This window comes from Manacus candei, unplaced genomic scaffold (genome assembly GCF_025592945.1).
Source record: "Manacus candei isolate 608988 ecotype Guabito, Panama unplaced genomic scaffold, ASM2559294v1 h1tg000108l, whole genome shotgun sequence".
Lineage (NCBI taxonomy): Eukaryota > Metazoa > Chordata > Aves > Passeriformes > Pipridae > Manacus > Manacus candei.
Window position 1 is genome coordinate 1,708,323 of NW_026138156.1, and position 22,976 is coordinate 1,731,298.

Here is a 22,976-nt window from a genome sequence, read left to right on the forward strand (position 1 = left end):
ATTATGTTCACAATCACATATAAATAGTTTCCAGACCTTGTTCTTTTATAAAAAATAACAAAAAAACCCAGTAACCTGAATTTTCAAAAACATACTTTAAATTTTTTTTTAAAGTACCAAGAAAACCTTTAGAGAATAAGTATTTGTTTTGGTAATGGGATAAAAGTTGTTAATAAGGACCATTATTTTTTAGTTGCTGTAGTATTCCAATATTTTTTATATTAAAAGCAAGGTGGTGATGGGAAAGCCTGTCAGGTAACTTTTGCAATTTTCTTCTCTGAAAACTCATCTGAGGTCTATGCAATAGGGACAGGCCATGACAACCAGACTAGGTGAAGTGAGCATCATGAGGAAATAAATCAGAAAATATGGCTGAATATGTGAGCTGTATATATTTAATAAGTACCTGTTGGGTGTTGTACCCTTGTGTTCAGGCTGTATAGATTCTGCATAGATGGGGATTAGAGGAGATTAGTGAGAGAGAAATAATAACAAAATTTTAAACTGTTTAGAATAACTAGAAAAGGGATGATTTTACTTGTCTGTTCATGTTCTCTGCTTACAGAGAATTACTTTTCAAAGCAGAAGGATGTATTGCACAAATGAGCAGCAAACTTGTGATTTTACCTGCCCAGCACATCTCCTTTCAGGCCCATGCCTCAGATGCTGTTAGCTCCTCACCAATGAATCACAAATATGAAAGGAAATTATCTGTGGGAAAACAACGAACCAAATAAATACAAATAGAAACCATGATTCCTAGAGGTTTTTCTAGTTTTGGGTGAGTCAGAGCCACACTTGTACATGAGACCCAAATTTCGTCTTTCCTAGCCTGCCCTCAGGTAGCTATGATAGTGATTTCTTCCCAAGGGTGGTGTGCTGTTGTTTTACTACACATGGGAGAGAACTTTAAGTCTGTGGGCCTGAATGAGGTATACACTTCTTTTAATGGCTATATGTTGTGGCAAAATAGAAATACAAACCATATCACTGGGCACCTCTAGCAGCTGAGGCGGTCCAAGTCAGTTGCCCACATACCTGGAAAGTGAAGGCACCACCATCACATTCTTATAATACAGATATTTTCAACACTACTGTATTATAACCAGACTATTCTGTGAGTTGCTCTCCTTCTCCCCATACATTTCCTCCATATGTCAGAAGAAATCCTTCTAATGGGAAGCCCCACTATGGTATTAAAGGCTCCCTCAACCAATGAAGCTGTAAAAGCCAGAATGATTATGCCAGTGAAGGAAATCTTCTGTACACACTGTCATACCCTTAACTGGTGTAAATTGACTTAGCGTCATTGACTTTAATGGTCCTATATTTGCAAAACACTTATGTCAACTGTGAATCTGAACCACTGTATTAAATCCATTACAATGTGAGCTAACTATCCAGGGACTATATTTACACTTTAGATGATCCTGCGTAAATACATAAGGAAAACATTTCCAGGAAGCTCCCCATTTAACCATTTAAAGAGGTCCAATTACTCTGTATTTCATTAAAATTACCTACTCAAAGAATCAAGGAGAGGAAAATAAACAACCCTTAGGGCTCATGTTTGTGATGGGTCTGCTGCAGAGTCACAAGAGATCCCTGGGGGTCCTGTAAAGATTTTTTTTTGCCTTAGTGAGTAGAGTTCCAGCTTTCACTCACACTGAAGAAAAACCACATGATGGTCTCGTAAATGTATAATATTTCGAAGCTCAAACAGATAGTCAAAACCATGAGGCCCTAGAGTTTTGGAGAACATGGAAAACAAGGTGAGGGGTTTTTTTTGATATGGCACCTTTCTTGTTCTTTATTTCAGCCTTTTGTTTATAAGGGATGTGTACAAGCCCAGTGCATTAGTCTCATGTAAGGAAAGAACATGTAGTTAAAGAAATGTCTGACAGATGGGAAGTGCCCCAGGGGATCTGAGGTCAGAGAATAACTGATTGCTCATACATTATCTAGCAAAATAAATAAATAACTGACATTTTAGTCTCTACAAAATCAGTGAAAAGTACATAACTTGATTGTTTTGGACAATATATGGATTCCCAGACACAACTGTTCAGATTTTAGAGATGATATTGAATGATCTTTCTGTTCACAAATAAGATATTGCATGCTGCCTTATTTTAACTATTGCATACAAGTTGGAAATTGTAGGAAAATAAAAGCAATATAGATTTTTACGCAGTAATAACACATTAAATTTCTGAAAAGAATGATGATCCTTCTGAATTGCATGACAATTTGGAAAGATGACAATTTGGAAACTTCTTATTTCTTACAGAATACCTATGAAACTTTGGCAAAAATGCTTCACAGGGAAGCACTCTAACCAAATGGATAATGAAAGAAAATGTATGCAAGCCAGATGACTGTTTCAGATCTTAAAAACAATTCAAAGCCGTACTGCAAGTCATACCCAACATTGCAAAAGCTGGGCTGTGACTTGAGGTTTCCAAGAGCAGTTGATGATCATAGATGAAGAATAAAATCTTGACAGAAAGTAGCTGAATCAACTTGAAAGTTCAACTCTTTCTGTGCTTTCCTTTTTCAGTTTTCTCTGGATTTTCTCCTCCAGTGACCCTCTCTGAGCATGTGTGACGACACCTGTGTGTGCAAGCACTCTGTATAATGTCTCTAAGTGGAGGAGAAGGGGGTGGGGTGGGTTTCACACCAGCCCTTGGGCAGTGTTTTGTCACCCTTGTCAAAGGATGTTAAAAGATGGTATGGAAAGTAGTTCCCACTTGGTAGCATAAGAAGAAAAGGTCTGTGCTGCATATGAAAATAGCTGCTGCCCACTTCTAGTGGCAGCCTCAGCCTTTCCTTCAAAAGCTGCCTGCTAGATGTCTAGTCATGCTAGCACCATTCATTATATGAGGAGTTGGTGATGCATGCTAAAGCTATAATATGTTATGGAATTTATTTTTTCCACCTAACATCTGACATTCACGAGATGTGGATTTTAGGGAATAAATTTACCAGATTCCAGTACCCCTACGAGTAGTTCAGCCAAGATTTCTATAGCCTGGTGAGACTTTTAAACACTCAACTGGGTTGAACATTTCATGAAAAATAGCGTGTTTGAGACCCTAAACCCTAACTGTCCTTATTGTGCTGTATTGAAAAGTAGGGCAGAACTCAGTTTTTCAGTCAGGATCCTAACTGGGTTTGCATGTTTGGAAAGGACATTACCTTGGCACCAGCCTGCAAGTTACTACTCACAGTTTACCTTGCACTGAGACCTTGGTAGCTCTGAATGTGTTATTGAAGGTCCCCACACCACCACAAAACAACTAATGCTGTTTGCTAGCTGAAGACTGGTGTTAGACATCTGTGGCTGTTTTTAGCTCAGATCTAGGAAGTCACTGTGCTGAGACCATGCAACTGCCTGTGTACAATTCAGAGATGAAATACAATCTCTGCTTCCCTCCCGTGTCCAAAAATATTTTGCCCTGGAAAGTCCTGCTGGGGTGACTCATCTGTATCAAAGAATGCAAGAGCAATTTGGTTGCGATGCCCACAGTTTTTTTTTTCCTCAGGTGTGTGTCGTGTGATTTTTGTCCTTGAAATCTGTGGAAAGAAAAGATTGCTGACCCGGTTCACATCGTGTGAATGTCTCAGTATCCTGTTGCCCATGACTCAGAAGCAGACTTTTTGCTGAGGACGGGCTACTAGTAAATGCAGGTTGTAATTATTTATGTAATTCTGGTGTTCTATGGGAAAATTGGGTGAATAATAATTTAAGTATGTTGTCAACAAGTTTCTTTATATAAATGCAATACTATTGCATGCTAAATAGCTGGGTAGTGACATACCAGCATTTATAAAGAAGTTACTCTGCTCTGTTTGAAAGTATGGGGCTTTCCATGCAGTGCTGTCCACAGACAGCTTTAAGAAAAAAAGAAGAAAACTGTTGTATTCTTCTCCATTATAATTCCACCTGTCCATTTTAAAGGAAATACAGGCTTCAGGCATGCTGTCAAAAGATTTAGTCTGAAAATCTTCAGGATATATTGAGATAAAAAACTTTTAAGATACTTTCAACTGCATATGTAATAATTACTGTGCACATATAATCCTAGAAAATACAAAGAAAAAAATTCGTACTAATTCCAGATGTAAAGAGTCATCAAGAAAGTGAGTAGTTCTATCAATGTCAGTGTGATTTTTCATGTAAAATGGTAAACCTAAGTCTTCAGTCTTTCTTGCCCTTTTTCAGACGTACATTCAATAAGTTGTTGATAAATATTCTGGAAAAATAAAATGTATTTCAAGGCTAAAATTTAGCATGAACTGTATTTCAGGGTGGCTTGCAGATATTTGAACAGATAGCTGTGACATTGTTAACATGTGGGTTGAAACTTAAAAACGGGGAGGAGAAAAGAAGGAATTTTAACTTTCAATCATCTCTGGTTCAAACTGTCAGTTACCAAAGCATGAGAGCTTTATACAGCCTGTTTCACAAAATGAGATTTATTTTTTTTTAATAAGCACATAAATTGAATGAATTTTGATTTCTTATTAGCAACAAAATATTACAATGTGAGAATTATATTTTACCAATTTTGTTTTAAAATCCAAGTGAAGAAGTTGATTCTGCTTGAGTTTCTTAAATGATGAAATGATCTTTGGGATTATAAACTGTTTGCTTTCCTGACATTATAAATACACTTTTAATTGTTGAGAATAACAAAGAAGAGCAAAAGTTGCAGATAATCTAGTTTATTCTGAGCAGAATCCAGCCTGAAGGTGGGCTTGTCTTTCAGAGGGGGGGGAAGAAACAATCAAATGCTGCTTTCACTTTACTAGGCTGATTAGAAGCAATTGGAGTGCCTCAAGTGATGTAAAGTTTTAAATCTATTGATTAAATTTGCATCTCTTAATTTAGAAATGATCATTCATGTGGAATGCAGCCTAAACAGCAGAATCTTTCACTACTTAAGTACTGATTTTTAATATGTCAAATGTACTAATTAAAATGGATATTTTTTAGATTGTATTTTAAATATTAATATTTGCTTAAATTTTAACCACTGACATCAGTGATATTTTGTGGAATTGTGTGGCTCATCACATGTTACTCCAGTGGACAAAGAAAGCAAGCAAGCAGAGGTCGCTGCTTTCAGTAAGGAAGAACTTGAAGACTGTGGCACATAACATAGAAACGCAGAAAAGTTCCAGTTTTAGTTGAATGCAATGGTTCTGGCACTGTTCATTCCATAGTAGAGGGGCATGAAAAAATGGGTCAATTAAACTGGCTTCAGGCAATTATGTCCCTTAAAGTTGCAGTCTGAGAGAGCTGTGCTATATGTTCACCAGTATTGGGTTCTTGCTCAGTGACACCTGTTTGGAAATTCTTCCTGGCAATTTTGAACAGTTTCACCACTAGAGAACTATTCTTCATCAGTTAATCTGGATGACTTAGACCTGTTTTTCTCAGAGCAAAGACATCTTGGTAAAGTTTGAGTTACATTTGGCCTTCTTCACAGACCTTTCAAACATTTTGAGATTTGCCTTTTGAAGTACAATTTCACCTCTCCTTTGAATCAGAGAGTTGAAGTTTAAGCTTACTTTTTTCAGCTGATAGAACACATTTCAAATTATTTAATATTGAGTAAAATGTTATTTTCCTCATCTGAAGAAGGAAGGCAATACAGCTATCCCAATTTTATAGGCAATCAAATGTACTTAGCTGTCAGATGAACCAAGGTCTCTTCCAAGAGTGAGCCCAGTCTACAGAGGCAAACAGATTCTCAAAGGACCATCTAAAGGTGTACAGTAAGTTATTCAAATATAACTGTCTTTTCTAGTCCTTTATCCTGATGCTCAGTGCAGAAACAATAAACCCTTGAAGTCTGTTATATAGGTATAGTATGTTCCCTATAGACAAGGACAGTTAAATTAATAAAATATAAATGAAAATTGTACTGCATGAAAAATTAAGAAACCTGTTGCTCACTATTACACAAAGGGCAAATGAAGAATAGGATCTATAAAAAGGCATACATCATTTAATGAAAATGAGAGTGGACATTGGCAGTATTCATTCTTTGCTAATATCATTCCAAGAATCTCATTGTTATTGAAAGATTTCTGTAATGGACAGAGAATAAAGACATAAGGGGATAATGTATTAGTGAACAAGGGGACTGATATAGCAATTTGTGTAGAGAACAGGTAAATAGCAGAGCTTTTTAGAAAATTAAATATGTTCTTTACCTCACTGTCCTCTGAGCTGTTTGGTGACTTGGTGGCAGTGATTTAGATGTCCTAATTTAGTGTAAGATGAATTAAGGTTTCTGTAAGGGCACCCAGCCAACTAGTTTGAATGTACATGCCTATCTTGCACAGTTCGATGCTTGGCAGACAAAATTATCTTCTATAATCCAAACTAATTGAGCAGAGATCCAGGATCAATCACTAGTTTTGGGAGAGCTCTGAAATGTGGAAAAGAGGGAAAGCTGAGCTTCTGCTGCTTCTTAGCAAAGGCCTTGGAATACACTTACCTGAGGTGTGGATGGACAGGTCCTGGGTGGAGCTGTGCATGCTCAGCACCCTTATGCTGTCCTTATCAGGGAGGTCTTGGAGTGATGTCAGCAGTGGAAAGACATGGAAAAGGCAATTTGCTCTTAAAAAGGTCTGGTTTTGCACTGTGGGATTTCAGAAGAGTCAAGGTGGGTTAGCCAAGGTTATTGTATGAGAATTGGTGTGTCACTTTGCTTTGGTTCCATTGGGATGTCAGATGAAAGCTTTGCAAACTTGGACACGTATAAACAAGTGGTGAGCATAGACATACTACTTTAAAGCCCTGATTCTAGCATTGTACATCCTTAAACAGAGTTGTTGTGATCTCAGGTGGACTTCACTGTGCATCTATATTCTGTTTAAATGTATTTTATATTCAAGCAAATGGTAGTGTAGGTTTTATTGCTATCAGAAAGCACAAAACAGAGACTTCTACCTCTACAGAGACTTCAACTTCTTTAATATTTATCTTAAAATGAATCTTCTTTAATGAAAGGGTTTGTCTGAAGGTTTTAAGCACATATAAGTAATTTCTCCCAATCATAACATTCATTATTTTCAATCTGTAATATGCATATTTCACTTAAAAAACACATAAAATACTCAAACCCCTTGATTACTGGGGAATTTTGTGCAATGAATTTATGAGATAATGTTTTCAGGCTTGTCAATAAAGCCTAAACCCCCGCTGTGCTAAAGCTTATATCACATGCTGCATATGCTTTTCTAACATGATATTGTGACCCAGCTTTACCTTCCTTTATTTAAGTCTTATCAAATGGGTCATTTGTCTTATACTAGAAGCACTGAAGGAACAAAAAGCTGTAATTGATAACATCATAATAAAATAGAGCTGCATGTATTATTAGTTAGATTGTTTTTTAGAGCAAATAATGATCTGTAGTAATAGAAGAGTCACATGGATCACAGGTGTGACTGCTGACTTGGGAGAGGTAGTCAGTTATGTGGATGCTCTTCCTGTTATGTGATTAGAGGAAAACATTTAAAAATGCTAACAGCTTTATTTGCATTCTTGTTCAGTGCCTACAAAACACTTTTCTAATTTTTAGTGGAAAACAAAACCCAGTGCATGTCTGCTGAGCAGAGAATTTAAGCACCTGAACATTTTCTCCAAAATTGAATTGCAGATGATTAGCAGATAGAACCTGGCAATAGAATCACTGATGTGAAAGGGGAAATGTTTTCCAAGAAAGCAATATATTTAGAGGAGGGAAGGGATTTAGTAGACACAGTTAGGATTCTTTCATTTAAAGCCCACTGTATAGTTGCACACTACGTGCGCTGTTCCTTTGGTATATCTAATTTGTGATCAATATTTCAGCTACTGTATGGAAACAGCTTTGGGGTCCTCAAGAAAAAAACAGCAGTGCTTCTACTTTGGCAGTTCCAGCTCTCTCTAGTCTTATCACCTCGCCAGATTCAGAGATCTCTCAGGTTTTGTATGATGATAATTTTGCAGGAGAAGTAGAGCAGTAAAAAAACTTGCTTCAAATTACTTTAAAATACACCCAAAGCAGTCTCTTATATTGGCAATATTTATATCCAATCCCTAGTTTAAAATTGTAATAAATATGCCTTATATACTAGAGATTGAAAAGAGATACTGTAGATGCAGTTTTGGCTCTCCCTTGACGTAGAACCTGAGATGTCTTAGCCTTCTAATTTTCTGTATTTCTTATTACTGTATCTTATTTATAGTCTCTCTTTAAAATCTATGTTTGCATTCTTTTTTCTGTTTTCTTTCTCTTCAATCACATGCAAATATTTGTGTTACCTAAACGAAGGCAAGGCTTCGATAATTCTGTCTGATAAAGATTTCCTCATTATGCTGCTTCTAAATTCTAACAAGCAAGAAATACTGTCATTTAGCTGGTTACTAGGCCCAAATGTGTTTCAGTGCTTAAGCAAACACAGCTGGGAGTGTGATAACTGTGATGGAGAAAAAAACAACTCTCTGATATAAATGAAGTTGTTTCTTGCACCCAACTTAAGTTACTACATATGAGCAAGTTGCAGTTACAAAATCACATTTGTAACAGCCAAATACAAAATCATATTTGTAGTCATGACAAGCTTTTATTAATTTTCCATTGTTTTAACAATTTTCAGCTCAGAAAATTATATAATTTCTTAGACTGGTTGCTTATATGGACTTAAATCTAGACTATTGGCTTAGACTGTCTAAATACCTGCAGCAAAATCTTGTTCTGCTAACTTCAAACAATTTTGTGCTGCAGAGTTTAGTGGGAAGGGTGGATGTATTAAAAGGATTTAAGGAAATGCACAATATGCTTTGAAATGCTTGATATCGTTGCTGAGAATTTGCTGACTTTTCAGAATTTCTGTACAGATTCTGAAGCGGGGACTTAAGGTGGATCCACATTAAAAGCTCACTGTGAACATCAGAGTGGGGAAGCTACCTGAAGCAGAAGTTTTCTGTAAAATGATGCTGCTCCCCTTCTCATACCACCAAGCAAAGGTAAGTGTGAATCCAGTTTTCTCCTTTTGAAAAAAGTAGAAATTAAAGTGTCACAGAAACATTGTAGGAAGTAGGGTGCAAGTAAAAGAATGAGGGTAGTTGAATGTACATTGGAAACAAAAAAAAACAATGTAAAGAATGATGAGCTGGACATCTTATAAAGCAGTGCACAAAACTAGGTAGGAAGCAGCAGGTGCCTAGAAAGAAGTGATATTACAGTAGGTGGAAGAGCACACATGCACATAATCAGTGTTTTCTGTTCAAAGCAGCTCTTCTTTTTCTGGTTTGTATTTACAGAGCTCCAAAACTACAGAGGTTTCTGTGCAGCCTAGGGTTCTCCTAGACTAGAAAGGGATATTGAAATAATTTTGTATTCATAAATTATAGTCTCTACCTTGCTTAAAGTTTGAGTTGGGTACTTGAGCTCCTGGTACCGCATGGACACGTGAGCATCTGCAGGTCAAGATCCCTTCCTGTCAAAATCAGCCTTGAGTAAACAAGCAAACTTGCCTTGCCAAGTTTGTTGAATCTTTTTAAATTATTTTAATTGCCTATTTACTTGTGATTTTCAGAGAACAATTAATTTTATGCTTTTTGGGGGTGTCTGTTTCTTGCCTGTGACGATGGGAGGTGTTGCAAGAACTTGAGCTGGGTGGAAAGACAGGAGTTCCCAAAGTCAATATTTTTGCAGGTGTTTTTTCTCTTTCTTAGTCTTTTCCTCCCATTTATCCCTCAGGATCCAAGACTTTGCTAAACTTTTTTTAAAAGTCGAAGTTACCTGTTACTGTTCTGGGGGCTTTACCTTGGTGACAGTCTCACCCAGCCTCTGTGGTACCTTGCAACCTGATCACAAGGAGGCACTCCCTCCTCTGAAGACCAAAAGTGTTTAGATGTTCCCTTTAAAATGAAAGGAAGTTAATTCATCTTCACCTTTCTCCATCTGGACTCGTATGCTGTGCTGCACTTTCCATGTTGGAAATAATAGGACCACATTTTAACAGTATGGTTTTAGGCATATGTGAAAACCATGGGCAACTCTCCAGGTACTTGGAATATTTCAGTGACAGAGCACTTGCTTAGACAGACAGTTAAACAGATTTCAAAAGCAAGGCCTCCAAGATGTGTCTATTATAATGCGTTGCTGCTTTTTAACAGCTTGTTGGTGATGGATTTTTAAACCTGAAGCATATGAATAATGCAAATAAGAAATGTTGCACAGTAATATTGATTCAGGAACACTTTATATGCTCATTAGCTGTGTACATTATAATTGAACTCTTACATGTGACAGCCACAGGAATGCCAAATGAATATATTATGATAAACACTGTTACAATGAATACCAAATGAATTTTTTGTGACTGTACACTTCCCATTTTCCCGCTGATTCCATGGCATGCAAAGTTTTGGTTCTTTTTAAAAATAGGATTTGAAGCAGTGATATGAGAGGCTTATTGTATTGTTACGTAGAACATGCTTAGCTGATGCTAAGTCATTTTCCTAGGCTCCATGACAGTTTTGTTGACTGTTTGAAACAAGCACTAGGTAAAGAAACTATTTTCCTAGAAAATGAATGAGGGATTATTCACTTGCACCCCTTGTCAGATTCACTCAGCAGTGATCCATGGATACTAACCAGCCATCACAAGGAAAGGGAAATGGGGAGGACTGCTAAAGCAATGTCATTTTTCATTTTGCAAACCATGGCTCTGGACTGATGGAAAAATAGAATTAAAAAGTTTTATTGTTGTCATGGTTGGATTAAACACTACTTGAATAAACAAACAAAATATTCACACTTTAAACACAAGCTTTGTTCTTTATTCAAGTGAGCAATGCTTCCACCAGGTTTCTTAGCCTTCAGGCACTATTTATCTGCAGGAAGCAGTTGTCATTAATGGTACCTTGCATGCATAGTAATTTATTTTATAAATGGCCCTACAGAAATGAACGGACCTACATGGGGAAGTGTTTACCCATGACTGAAGAGTTCAGTAACTATGCCTCTGCTGAAACACCATCCCATCTCACAGAAACCCTTTGGTGCAAAGGGTAAAAACTCTTCATAGACTTTGGATGTTTTTCTATAAAACGAAAACCAAATCTACTGTGCTTCTGGAGGACAGAAAGGGCCTGAAGGATATAAGGTGTGGCAGCTAACACATGGACACACTTATGTAAAGTAATTTTTAGTGCGCTTCCATGAGCTACACCATATGTCCTGTGAGTCACATGCCTGTGGACTAGTTGATCTCCTCTGACATGGGTTGTATGAACTTCAGGTAAAAGAACAGAGGTTTGCTCCTGAGTTCAGTAGCACCAAGCTGTCACTCCTTCTCTTTTATTTCTCTTGGAATTCAATCTCTAAATTGGCGTAAAAGTTTATAGTGTTTGTCTGTTTACATTTATTGCAAGAGACTATAAAAATAAAATTATGGGCAAGAATAAGCAGGTTGCTAGCGAGGTATTCAGTGAGAAACTGCTGTAAATTAGGAAGAAAGTCATGTTCCATAAATAACTGACTAACTGCAGGGAACAACAATGCAACTTCTCATGGCAGAAGCAGAAATGTGTACTGGTAATGAGAGAGGAAACAACTACTGGGGTTCTCAGCCAAAAGGAATGAAAGGTCAGACCTGTCCACTCCTGTGCATTCTCCTTTCCTTCTCTGCTTTTCCCTTCCCCCTGCAGACTCGCTCAGGGGTTGTCCTGAGGTACAAAACACTAAGGTGGGTTGGAATGAAGGCAATTTTTACCCACAGATGTTTTGACAGTGGGTGAATTTTAACCCCAAATGAAAGCAAATACTTTGTGTTTCAGCCTATGTGGCTTTCAAAGTGTAACATTTCTCTTTTTGCCCTCACTTCCCTTGATATGCTGCCTTGAATTGCATCTCCAGCGTGATATTACTTTGATAGCTTTTCTGCTTTTCTCATTCCCCTATCATATTAAACTCTCTCCCTGAGAGTTTTTCCATCATCCAAAATACTAATTTTCTGATGTTTTCTTTCTATGGCCAATGAAAGCTATTTAAGGCTTATTTTCTCAGAAACCTGAGGAACTTAGGTTCCTTCAAATAAAGTTTGAAAGAAGTTCATCCAAACAGGAATGTTCATAACATGGATGGGTCCAAGTGAGTCTGGATCACAGGAATTCAATGAGTAGGTACTATTGGTACTATTTGATGGTTGGATTTGATGATCTTGGAGGTCGTTTCCAATCTTAATGCTTCTGTGATTCGTGTGATCCGATTTACGCAGAAGAAAATCATAGTGTCATTTAACTTCCATCAGATAATGCGTGTTGACTGCAGATTGAGGGTTTTTTACATACAGCACACAAGGAATTAGTCTGAGCAAGCTGCAGTCTGAATAGCAACACTGAGACAGAGAGGTGGACAGACCTTACAGAACTGTTTTGCAAAGGTGAGGACTTGAGGTGCAAACACTCTGCATAACCACCAAAACTGCCACTGAGCCAAATCCTGCCCTTCCCTGACACATTGTCCGGTTTCTAATGCCTAAAATCACCTCTCCTCTCTTATGCCAACTCCAGACATTTTCCTAACACAGTTTAATTTAATCTCTGCTCTACACTGCAGTGTTTGGGACTCTGCAATTATGGGTGGGCCCTAGGGTATGTGAAAGGTGCATAACCTTGGTAAATTTGGAAAGAGCAACATTTATTTATATACACACCAGCAAGTGCTTGTAAACTTCCCCTGCCGAGTTATTTTCGTCTGCTAGCACAAATTTGTTCAGCTGTGGAGAGATATTTTGGTGAGCTGAGAGGAGGATGCTTTTCTGGGATGGAGCAACACAGGCACAGATCAGTGGGCTTCACACTTTGAGGGCTTCTAGGGACAGGTGACTGCCCAGCATCAGCAGGGCTCCTCTCTCATGTCTGGATCTGGGGCTGCTGCTCAGTGAATGCCAGCAGTGCAGCCCTTAGAGAAGCACAGCAGGTCAAAGATTGGTGTTTTATTTTCTGTTTTGGTTTTGTTTTGATCAAGAGATGCAGCGATTAAAAGATCAGCACAACTACCCCGAAGTTTCATGGTTTTATATTGCACTCACTTCCCCAGACAGCATGCCCAGGCCTTTACAGGGGCCTGTAAACACTAACAAAACTGTTAGGGTTATTTTCCACTTTTCTTCTATGCCATGTGCTCTTACTGTGCTCTTTAACTTTCTAAAGTTATTTAAAATACCATTTTTTAAAATACTTTTGGTTTGGACATCTTCTTAGGTCTCCATTAATAATATCCATTTAATCTCCATTAATAATATCCTTTTCATATTTCAGGTTTTCCTCTTAAAACGTGATTGTTTTTCACTCTGTGGTGAACCTGTATGCCTCCAGGCAAACAAAAAGAAATCTAAATAAACCAGTCAGACAAATCTGGAGTATTCTTTGTTTCATCGAATTGTGCTATTGGTTTGCTGATTTGTTTTTTTCCAAGAAATAAGTAGCCAGCCCTGCTATCATGATTTGCAATATTGATGCAGATATTAGCAATCCTGTTAATCTCTAAATTTCATGCTATCACTTTTCCTGTTAGTGTACATGGAAGGAACTTAATATTAATTTTCACACTTTTACTATGTCGTATTGAAATTATGAGAGATTTTAACTTAGAATGTACAATAATACCTGCTTAAACTTGTAAATCAGTGTTTGTGAAATCTTCTGAGACTGCATTTTTCAACATTCCTCTTGTGTGTCAATTATTTCTTGATTAAATATGTTAAAAAGCATATAAGCTGCTTTTGAGAAAGGTGTAGAAGGTGTGTTGCTATGTGCAAATCAACATAGCATCCTGCATTTCTGCATTTCTGCATCCTGCATTAAAAATGTGAGGAGAAGGAGGAGGCCACTCTGTTCTCGTTTTAAGCTGAGGAGTCACAGTGGCTTTCTGTGCAAGGGGTGAGTTAGCTCTGGGGAACAAATAAGAATCCATTTTGTGCAGGCAAGTGGCAAGAGATGGATGAAGATGAAGAATGAGCAGAAGCATAATTCCCAAGCGTACCTGATGGCACGATGACATTGATGTTTCTGGGCTCATAGATCACCCCAGGTGCAGATGTATGTCACTTCATTTCCATCCAGTGCAAGGGAGAGTCCGCGAGGGATACGTGTTTTTTTAAGTCACTATCTCTCAGCCAGGTTGCTCTGGGGGCAGTGCAATTACATGCTTTTCTGTCTGTGGGCTTGATAGCAAACTGACACTCCTACCTCCAGCTAGAGGGGAGATCAGTTAAGGATGACAGTGTTGCATCATCAGTCCTGCATCTTGCCTGTCTTGTGGGGGTGTATCAGCTTCACCTCTGCTGGAGTGGAGTCTGTGAGCCTCTGTGGATAACACTAACTCGCTCAAACTGATGCAATACAGACAAGGGATGTTTAGATTGGATATTGGGAAAACTTTCTTCAGTGAAAGGGTGGTCAAACACTGAAACAGGCTGACATTTCACCAGGGAAGGGGTGAAATCACCATCCCTGGAAGTTGGGCTTGATCTTAGAGGTCTTTTCCAACCTTAATGATTCTATGATTCTATGAAATACCTAGTACCTCCTGCAAGGCATAAATAGAGATTTTTCCCTCTGTACCACAACTATGCAGATCAAGTCTGTTCTTTCCAAATGTGGCAGACGAAAGTCTTGTCTAGACACTGAACACAAAGCTGTTGACAAGTAAGAAGGGCAGGCTGAATTTCAGATACTCTTGTATTATACATATTAAATGTTCCCTAGGGGTCTGACCTTGTGTTCCTTTCTCCTATATTTTTTTTTCTCCTAAGGGACCCATGTGGCACTATGCCCGGGGACAACACACATGACTAAAAGCTGCAGACTGTATTTTTTGTGGCACAATGTGATGTTGCCAGTAGCCCACATCAACACATATAAGAAATGGAAAATCCTGATGTATAATGAGCATTGAATTTTCACAACAAATCTAAGTAAGATCTCAATTACCTGCACAAAATGCACTTTTGTTGATGTTATCCAGAACATGCATTTTATTGCCTTGCAGACATCCGAAAGGAATTCAGTTTTCGACAACTTTAGGCTTTGATATAGCATAATGGCTTAGTTTTGTAACAACAAGATGAAATATTGACTGTCATGAAATTGACTGTCAAACTGAACTTTGTCGGGTTTCTTTTGCCTGCAAATTAAAGCTATCTTCTCATTTTCAGCTCTGCATACAATACCGGTATTCTGAGAAATACATAGTTTGAAGATTGCCTGTGTACTGCAACACAAAAAAGACTGCTCCTATTTACTGTGATTAAATTTAGGACTAAAAAGGCACAAGTGCAAGCCCCAGGGGACAGTTGGCTTATCTTCATTTCTTCTACCTTTGATGTCTGGACACAAAAAGAAAGCGGAATGAAGTATAATTTATAAATAATCTAAACCTATTACAACAGTCAACGGCATTGATTATGTGATAGAAATGGAAGTTTCACTTGTTTTGAGGAACAATCACCAAATAAAATTTCATTCTTTCTTCCTGAAATTAAATTTGATTTGCATTGCATATCATTTCCACACAATTATATTTCATTCAAATGTAGGCCCAGTTTGATTGATAGTCCCTTAATAAGGGCTACAAGAACACTCTTTACAATTTCAGTCCATAGCAGTATAAGACTTGTATGATATGACATGTGTGATGAGACAGTGTATCAAATATAGTAGGACTTTTATGTCCACTGCTTCAAGAGGATATTTAAAACAGGCATCAGAAATATATAAGATTTTGATCAGTGTTTTAACTGAATATTCTATACCCTTGTGCATCTCTTCTCTATAGCATTAGAAATAAATGTATCTTCTTCACAGTCGCTTGACCACACTGGTGTATCAAGGAGCATGGTCTAGACAGGGGGTAAAGCCAACGAAGGAGGGGAACTTCTGTTGTTTACTTCAGGTTTAGCCTAGAACCAACTCATTTTTTCTTCTACAGCACTGTTTGGTTTGATCTGTTGTGCAAGTTTTGAGCTGGCTTCCTGCCAAGTCCCCGAAACTTGACAACAAGGCCTGCTTCCGAGAGAGGGAATTAAAAAACGAACCACGCAGCCAAAACTATAGCAAAAATATATATATATTACATGTAAAACAGATAAATATTGTACTATAACCCCAGAAACCCTAAATAGCTTCCTAAAAGGGAAGAGGGGGAGGAAGAAGGGAAAAGGACAAAATAGGATGAAAAGGGACAAAACCAAAACCAGTCTACACAATCTAAAAACCCGGTAACTAGCAAACTGAAGAATTGGTAAAATCTCACCACTTCCCTTTGAACAAGCAGGATGGCTAGACATGGCCCAGCACTCTCCCCTCACGCGTGGCAGATAACAGCAGTCACTGCAGGCCTCAGCTCCAGATAAGCCAGACCGAGACAGGGACCCACCATTGGCTTTATTTATACCTCAAGTTACGTAAAGGAATAGCATGGAATACTTCCGTGATCACCTTCCTAGTTCCTTCCTGGTTATAAGCTGGTCTCCAGGAAGGCCTAGAATGAAACCATCACATCTGTGTAGTTTTTAGAGATTAGGAAGAACATAAATACTTGTTCTTCAGCAAGCTGGCAGGTCCTCGTCTCATGGTATTAATCATGGACAGTTCTCTAGCACTATACCACAGTTTTCCAAAGCAGGTTTCTTGAGCAGATATAATAAACTGAAAAAAGATGCAGAAACATATGGCAATCTTCTCAAAAGCCTACACTTACAGTTACCAGAGGACAGGCACTTTTAGAGGAGGAGATACGGAGATGCAATGGTTTATTTCACATCATCAGCTTGAGCCATCTCAATTTTTCCGCAGTAGGAAATCTGATCTGGAGCATATGGTGAGTTCACATGCAAAAGCACAATAGACTTAAAATGGCAGTTCTTAATTAGCACCTTATTAGTGTTCAGGTGCTGGCCATGTTTAGCAACAGCATGAAATATATGGTCTAGACTTTAGCATTTAGAATGGAATTACACCAGTTTAAACATATTTTGCTACCTAAATTGGGATTGATTTTAAAGACAGCAGAGGATAGAATGGAACTTCTACAATACTAAATTACATTATGCTTTTGAAATCCTTGAACTTTCATTTGGACTACTGGAAACTAAAACAAAAATCTATGTTAATGTACTACAAATGTTCCACAGTCTGCATTTGCTTTCCCACGTGCAGTTTTTAAACAAAGTATCTAAACTTGCCAGAAGTTTGCCAAAGATAATTGCAACACTGTTGCTAAGTGTTCTCTGTGAGCAATCTGTATTCCGTTTACACACAGTAGCAGTCACTGAGTAAAACAGGAAAATTGCTTCTTCTAGTAGATGCTTGAAATAATTTTTTTCAAATGTTGACTTTTTCAAAGCAAACTTTATATTACTTATGATTTAAGTCTGTCATATGTACATCATAGATTAAGAATTATAGGATGAGTAGAGATTACCTAACAGAAAGTGCCCTGGAACATCAGATGAGTAGTATTTTTGTTAATAAAAAAGTCTTGGTTTGCCTGAATGGTTTACCTGCTAGTCGTCTCTAGACTGCTCATCTAAACCATTTCACAAGGTGCACTCTAGCTTTCCATTTGATATTTTAAAAAAATTTTTAAAAATCACTGTTAAAAAAATTGTTGTAAACGAAAGCAGCAGGATACCAGTCTGTCCAGCAGTGGGTAACAAGTACACAAGAATTCCTGTGTAGTAACCACCTTGGGAGACTAGTTCTACCAGAAAACAGAAAATTATATTCTTGCTGATTGAGAGCATAACACACAAACTTTCAACACACTAACAGTTTTGGGGAGTTACCTGTCCATTTAAACCTAAACTCCCAACTATTAGCACTCTTTTGCTTAGCCAAAATGTCTGCAATTATTCAAGGTGGGGTTGGATTGGATTCCTACCAAGCAATAACTAGAGAGAAAAGTCATTAGTTGCAAAACTTGTGGTTGACTCTTTAGGAAACAAAGGATGATGTAAAACACTTGGGCTCCCTGAAAACCAAGCCCACCTAATTGTTATTGGCACTTCTGCTTGTTGATCTGGATGAGAAATAGAAGTTGATTTCAAGACAGAAAAAAGAACGCACATCTGTAAAGGCCACAAGAAGATACAAGTTCTTCTTTGATTAAATAATTCCTGGTTACCACAGATTTACATGTGGTAAAATACATTGGCAGAGTGAACAAACACCCAACAAGCATAAAGCCAGTTATTTGGTTAGTAGTGATGTGAGGTCAGATGTTTTCGGGAGTTTGCTCTGGGCAAACTAAGTGAATTTTCAGAAATGTAACATGAAGAAAGGTACACATTTAAATCAATACTATTAGTCTTTCTAACTTGTTTAATGTCTGGAACAGTGAAAACAAAGCTGAAAAAACCCACCTGTCATAAATTATGTGTCTGGTCATTGGAGTTTTCTTTCTTCTGTGGTCAAATTTATGTGAACAACTGCTACCTGGGTGGAGTTTTTTTGGTTGTTGTTTTTTTGTTTTGTTTTGGTTGGTTGGTTTTTTGTTTGTTTGTTTTGTTTTTGGTTTTGTTTGTTTTTCTTTTTCTGAGGGGAAATATTCTCTGATATGGGCAATTTTTTTAAATTCTGTTGGTGACTATAAACAGTTATGTTCAGGTTTGAAATTCCTGGGATTTTTTCATGGTTTGTTGTTTTTTGTTGGTTTTTTTGTGTTTTTGTTTTTGGTGTTTTGTTTGTTTGGTATTTTGTTGTTAGTTTGGTTTGGTTAGGTTTTTTTTTTTTTTTTGGGGGGGGGGGGGGTGAAAATACCAGTCACGTAATATCACTTAAGTTCCTTAAATGAATCAATTTAGGGAATAAGAGCACTTTTAGCACAAGCTGTTGTCAAAAATGCAAGCTTGAGTAAGCAAAGAGAGTTTTATAAAGATAAACTGATTAAAAAAAAAGGTAAAAAAATCTTATTACATTTAGAGGTTTGAATTCATCAAAATGAACACAGAAGTTACATACTTTTTCATTAGTTTCAATAAAAATAGTGTACCTAAGCAAATTAGTTGAAGCTGTTTAGAGAACTAAATATGACTGGGAGAGGATAATTTTAGTGTCTAATCTCATGCAGTCATGCCAAGCTAATTTTATTCTCCCTTTTCCCTTTTTAACTCTGTGCCTTTATATAAAGCCAAGATAATTTGCTTTCCCTTTTTATAAATATATATATCTGTAGAAAGTGAGAGATATAGATGTGTGTATACATATATATAGAAATATTTATAAAGATGTATACCATCATCTGTAATACTAAAATACAGTAAAATATCTAAAATATGCATACTGATTAGGAGGGAGGGAACAAAAATAAATGTCAGTTTGAACTGTAGATTTCTTGTGTATTTGGTAACACCTCCAACTTTCTAACAGTGTGTTTTACCATATTGAAGGAATAAACCAAAATAAATCAGTTATGTGTTCTGACTTGGATCATCATAAAATATGCATTGGTATGTTCTCCATTTGAGTAACTTATTTTGTATTACTTGTGCTATGACAGAAGTTAAAGTGTGTTTTGTTTAGTTTTAAATTTCAAGGCCTTATGATTGTAAACATTGCCTCTATGTGATATGGGAGAAGCGAGGATAATCTATGCCCTATGAGTAGGAAAGAAATGAATTCTAATGTTTTTTTAATGAACATTCTCAGTTTTCAAACCCTGCCAATTATCTGATGTGTGATCTGAAAAGCAGAAGATGATATAAAGAGTAGGATTTCTTAAAAATTATTTTCATAATTTTTTTTCAGATAAAAATAGATGAAAATAAAAATATTTGCTCTTTTCTCTGGAAGATTAATCCGAGTTTTTTCATTTTTTTGTTCTCCACCCCTCAAAAATAAGAATCATCACTTCTGGTATTGTCGTTAGAACGTAATAATACAAGAACCATAGAGACAAACATCTGTCTAAGGAGGTAGTAATTCAATGATCATTACTTTCTTGATAGAAAGTGATAGGGGGATAGTGACTTTGAACATAAGCTGCAGGTATACCATACCAAAGCAGGCTGTATAAAGGAAGAAATTATCATCAGAAAACTTCATTGCACAGCATAGGCTGCGCATTTTCATGTTTCTTTCCAATGACCTTATAGGCAAAGGTTTTTTTGTTTAGTCATCTCTGTCGGAAACCACTGCTGCCATAAGGAAGCAATTGTTTGATTGGACTTCATAAGAAAAAGGTAGTATTGCAGCTGTACTTCTAATAGTGATATCCTGTTATTTACCTAGTAACTGTTTTATGTAGAAAAAAGCTTTTTTCTTTTTCTGTGTGTTGTCAAGAGCTGTTATTTTCAGAAAGTGAGTATAGACCCCCATGGACATTTAGCCTTGAAGACACGCTGCTTTACAGCATTTAATCAGAGCAGCAGCAAAACTGGATGTGAGGCTGAACTTGCAGTATCTACAGACACAGCAAAACAAGTTAAGGACAAACAGAGGTCTGGTCAAGTACAACTTCACTCTCTGCTCTGGATTTTTCTTTCTTTTGTTGAATGAAGTCAAACACAGAGGCTTTTTTGAATATGCTGCTTAGAATGAGTTTAACTGAATCATTTCTTTGCATAACCAAGATCTTTGCTGTTTGTACATACCTGCATGCATGTGTAGTCAGGTGAGTGTGGGCTCACAAGCCTGTATGAGCACATAAAACAAGGACTGAGAGACCACAGCCACCACTTCTCTGCAGTACAGAGCCTTGACAGGGTACAGCCTGCCAGTGTCTCCCAGCAGCCTCTGATCCCCTCTCCTGTTTTCCACATGCTGTGTTTCATGGGCTGGTTCCCCATGAGTGGGGAGGGGGGAGTTGTGGAGGTAGGAGGGACAAGACTTGCTCTTCCAGTGGCAGTATGATGTACTACATTAAATTCATCATGTGATGGCAGCCTTAAAACCACAGGACAGGCCTTTCATTCTTTCTTTGATGAGAGATTTGACTTGCATAGACCCTGCCATAGTGCTTTTTTATACTATTCAGTAACAGCATTAAGAATTTGTTTTCTAAAGTTGAAGTAAACATTGTTTGTGATGGAGAGTTCAGTTGCAGCGTGCAGATGATGTCCTTAAACTATTCCTGGTTGATGTCCTTGAAGACTTTGTAGAAGAGGTTAATTAAATGTAAAGAATTAGATGAGAAATATGTGAGGAACCTGCTGAATTACTTTTCTACCTGCAAAACTATGTTTTCTTCTAAAGCAACTCTTTGTGTTAAGTTTTTACACACAGTAGCAGTAGACTCAGTAAAGGAAAAGGATGCTGGCTGCTCCTGGAACAAGCCATCAGTAGAAGAAAGAGAGTAACAGCCCTCAGCACAACATGAGGAAAATAGGAAAACAATCAGACTGTACTGATGGCTGATTTCAATTTCCTAGTATGAACTGGGAAAACTGAAAAGCATGGCACAATGAAAAATAAAATTATAGAGAAATAAAGAGTTATTGACCTGTGGTGTCAGAGTCCTAATAGAACTTGTCCTTTCCAATCTCAGCAAAAATGTGCAGTTGGTAGATTAGAAACAGCAAAGCTACTTGGTTCAGGTGACCCCATGATTAAATTCAATATAACTTAGAACACTAAGCCAAATATATCAAAACTGCAATATGAATTCTCAAAGGTCTACTTTAAAGGTATATGGAAAAAAAATCTGAAAAATGGATAAAAGAGACAATAATAGAAGGTATTTATGGTGAAGAATTAAGGTTTTCCTAACATTGCCAAGATGTAGTTTTTTAGAGGAAAGGGAAGATAATGATGTGAATGTGGGGAATTAATCCTTACAATTAGACTGTTATGCTTTCTCTAAATTCTCTATTTAATAAATGTGTTCTATTACTGAATTCCTGCTAAAATTATTGTGTGAGATCCATAACTACAGCCTTACCTGGGAGAGTGGGGGCAGCAATCATTGTCTATTTGTATCCCTCAGCTAATCATAGGAGTGTTGCTTGGGAAGTTGCTATTCCTCCATTAAGTGATTTAACCTCAGTCATCAGTTACATCAGGGGCAAGCCTTTGTAAAGGTTTATGTTTTATAGTTCTGGCATCGTGGAAAAAAGATAAACCTCTAGGAATCTAACTGGAGAGCTTCTAGAGATGCATTGAACATGGTGATGCAGTTGTGGTATTAATGTATTTGTGCTATGTCTCTTTTAAAATGAAATAGTGTAGGCACTTGAGCCGTCTCTGGTTAGATTTTAAACTCAGTACACTGTATTTTATGTGTATTGGTCTTAAAACTGGACATGTGGTTGTTCTTCAAATAATTTGAATTTTCTTCATTTTCTTTGCATTTGTAATTCAAACACATTATTGGACTGATTATTCCAACAATGGTTTAAAATAAAAGGAGACTAGTGCAAATTTTATTACAAAATAGATACAGTGGCAGACTGTATCATTGTAGAAGATGCTATAGGTTTCTGTGATGGGAGAAGCTGTGTACAGGAGCATAGCACAGCAGTGTTATGGTGCCTGAAGTGCAGTTTTGTGCAGCCTGTTGTACTGACCACATTTATCTGTGGCTGGTCAAGTTTCAGTCTGGTCCTCCAGACACAGAGATATTTCATTTATTCTTGAGACAGTATTTTCTTTGAGTGGTATACAAAGTAATACACTTATACTCTCTCTCTTAATTTTTACATTTATATGATCATTTGTGTAAATAGGAAGTATCATGGAGATTTATGAATAATAAAACCCACACTAACGAATTAGTCAGTGTACTTTTAGCACTTAGTCTTTTTAAATATACATTTTATGCAAAATTAAGAACTTCTTATTCTCAAAAAATGTCTCCAGGAGATCAGTACTCTGTGTGTTAATGCAAGGAAAAGTAGTTTAGCTTCAAATGTTTATTCTTGTGTTTCAATATCACTTTGAAGTCTTGAGGGAAAAGCGAGAC

At 37.2% G+C, this 22,976-nt stretch overlaps 1 long non-coding RNA gene across 1 annotated transcript in view; it reads left to right on the forward strand.

Moving 5' to 3' along the window:
- The first annotated feature begins 3,665 nt into the window (after positions 1-3,665).
- Positions 3,666-22,976, forward strand: part of LOC127461560 (uncharacterized) — a 146,811-nt gene continuing 127,500 nt past the window's right edge. Inside the window, exons 1-2 of the long non-coding RNA XR_007900141.1 lie at positions 3,666-3,680; positions 8,890-9,031. This is a non-coding gene — a long non-coding RNA (uncharacterized LOC127461560). The remainder of the gene's footprint in view (positions 3,681-8,889; positions 9,032-22,976) is intronic.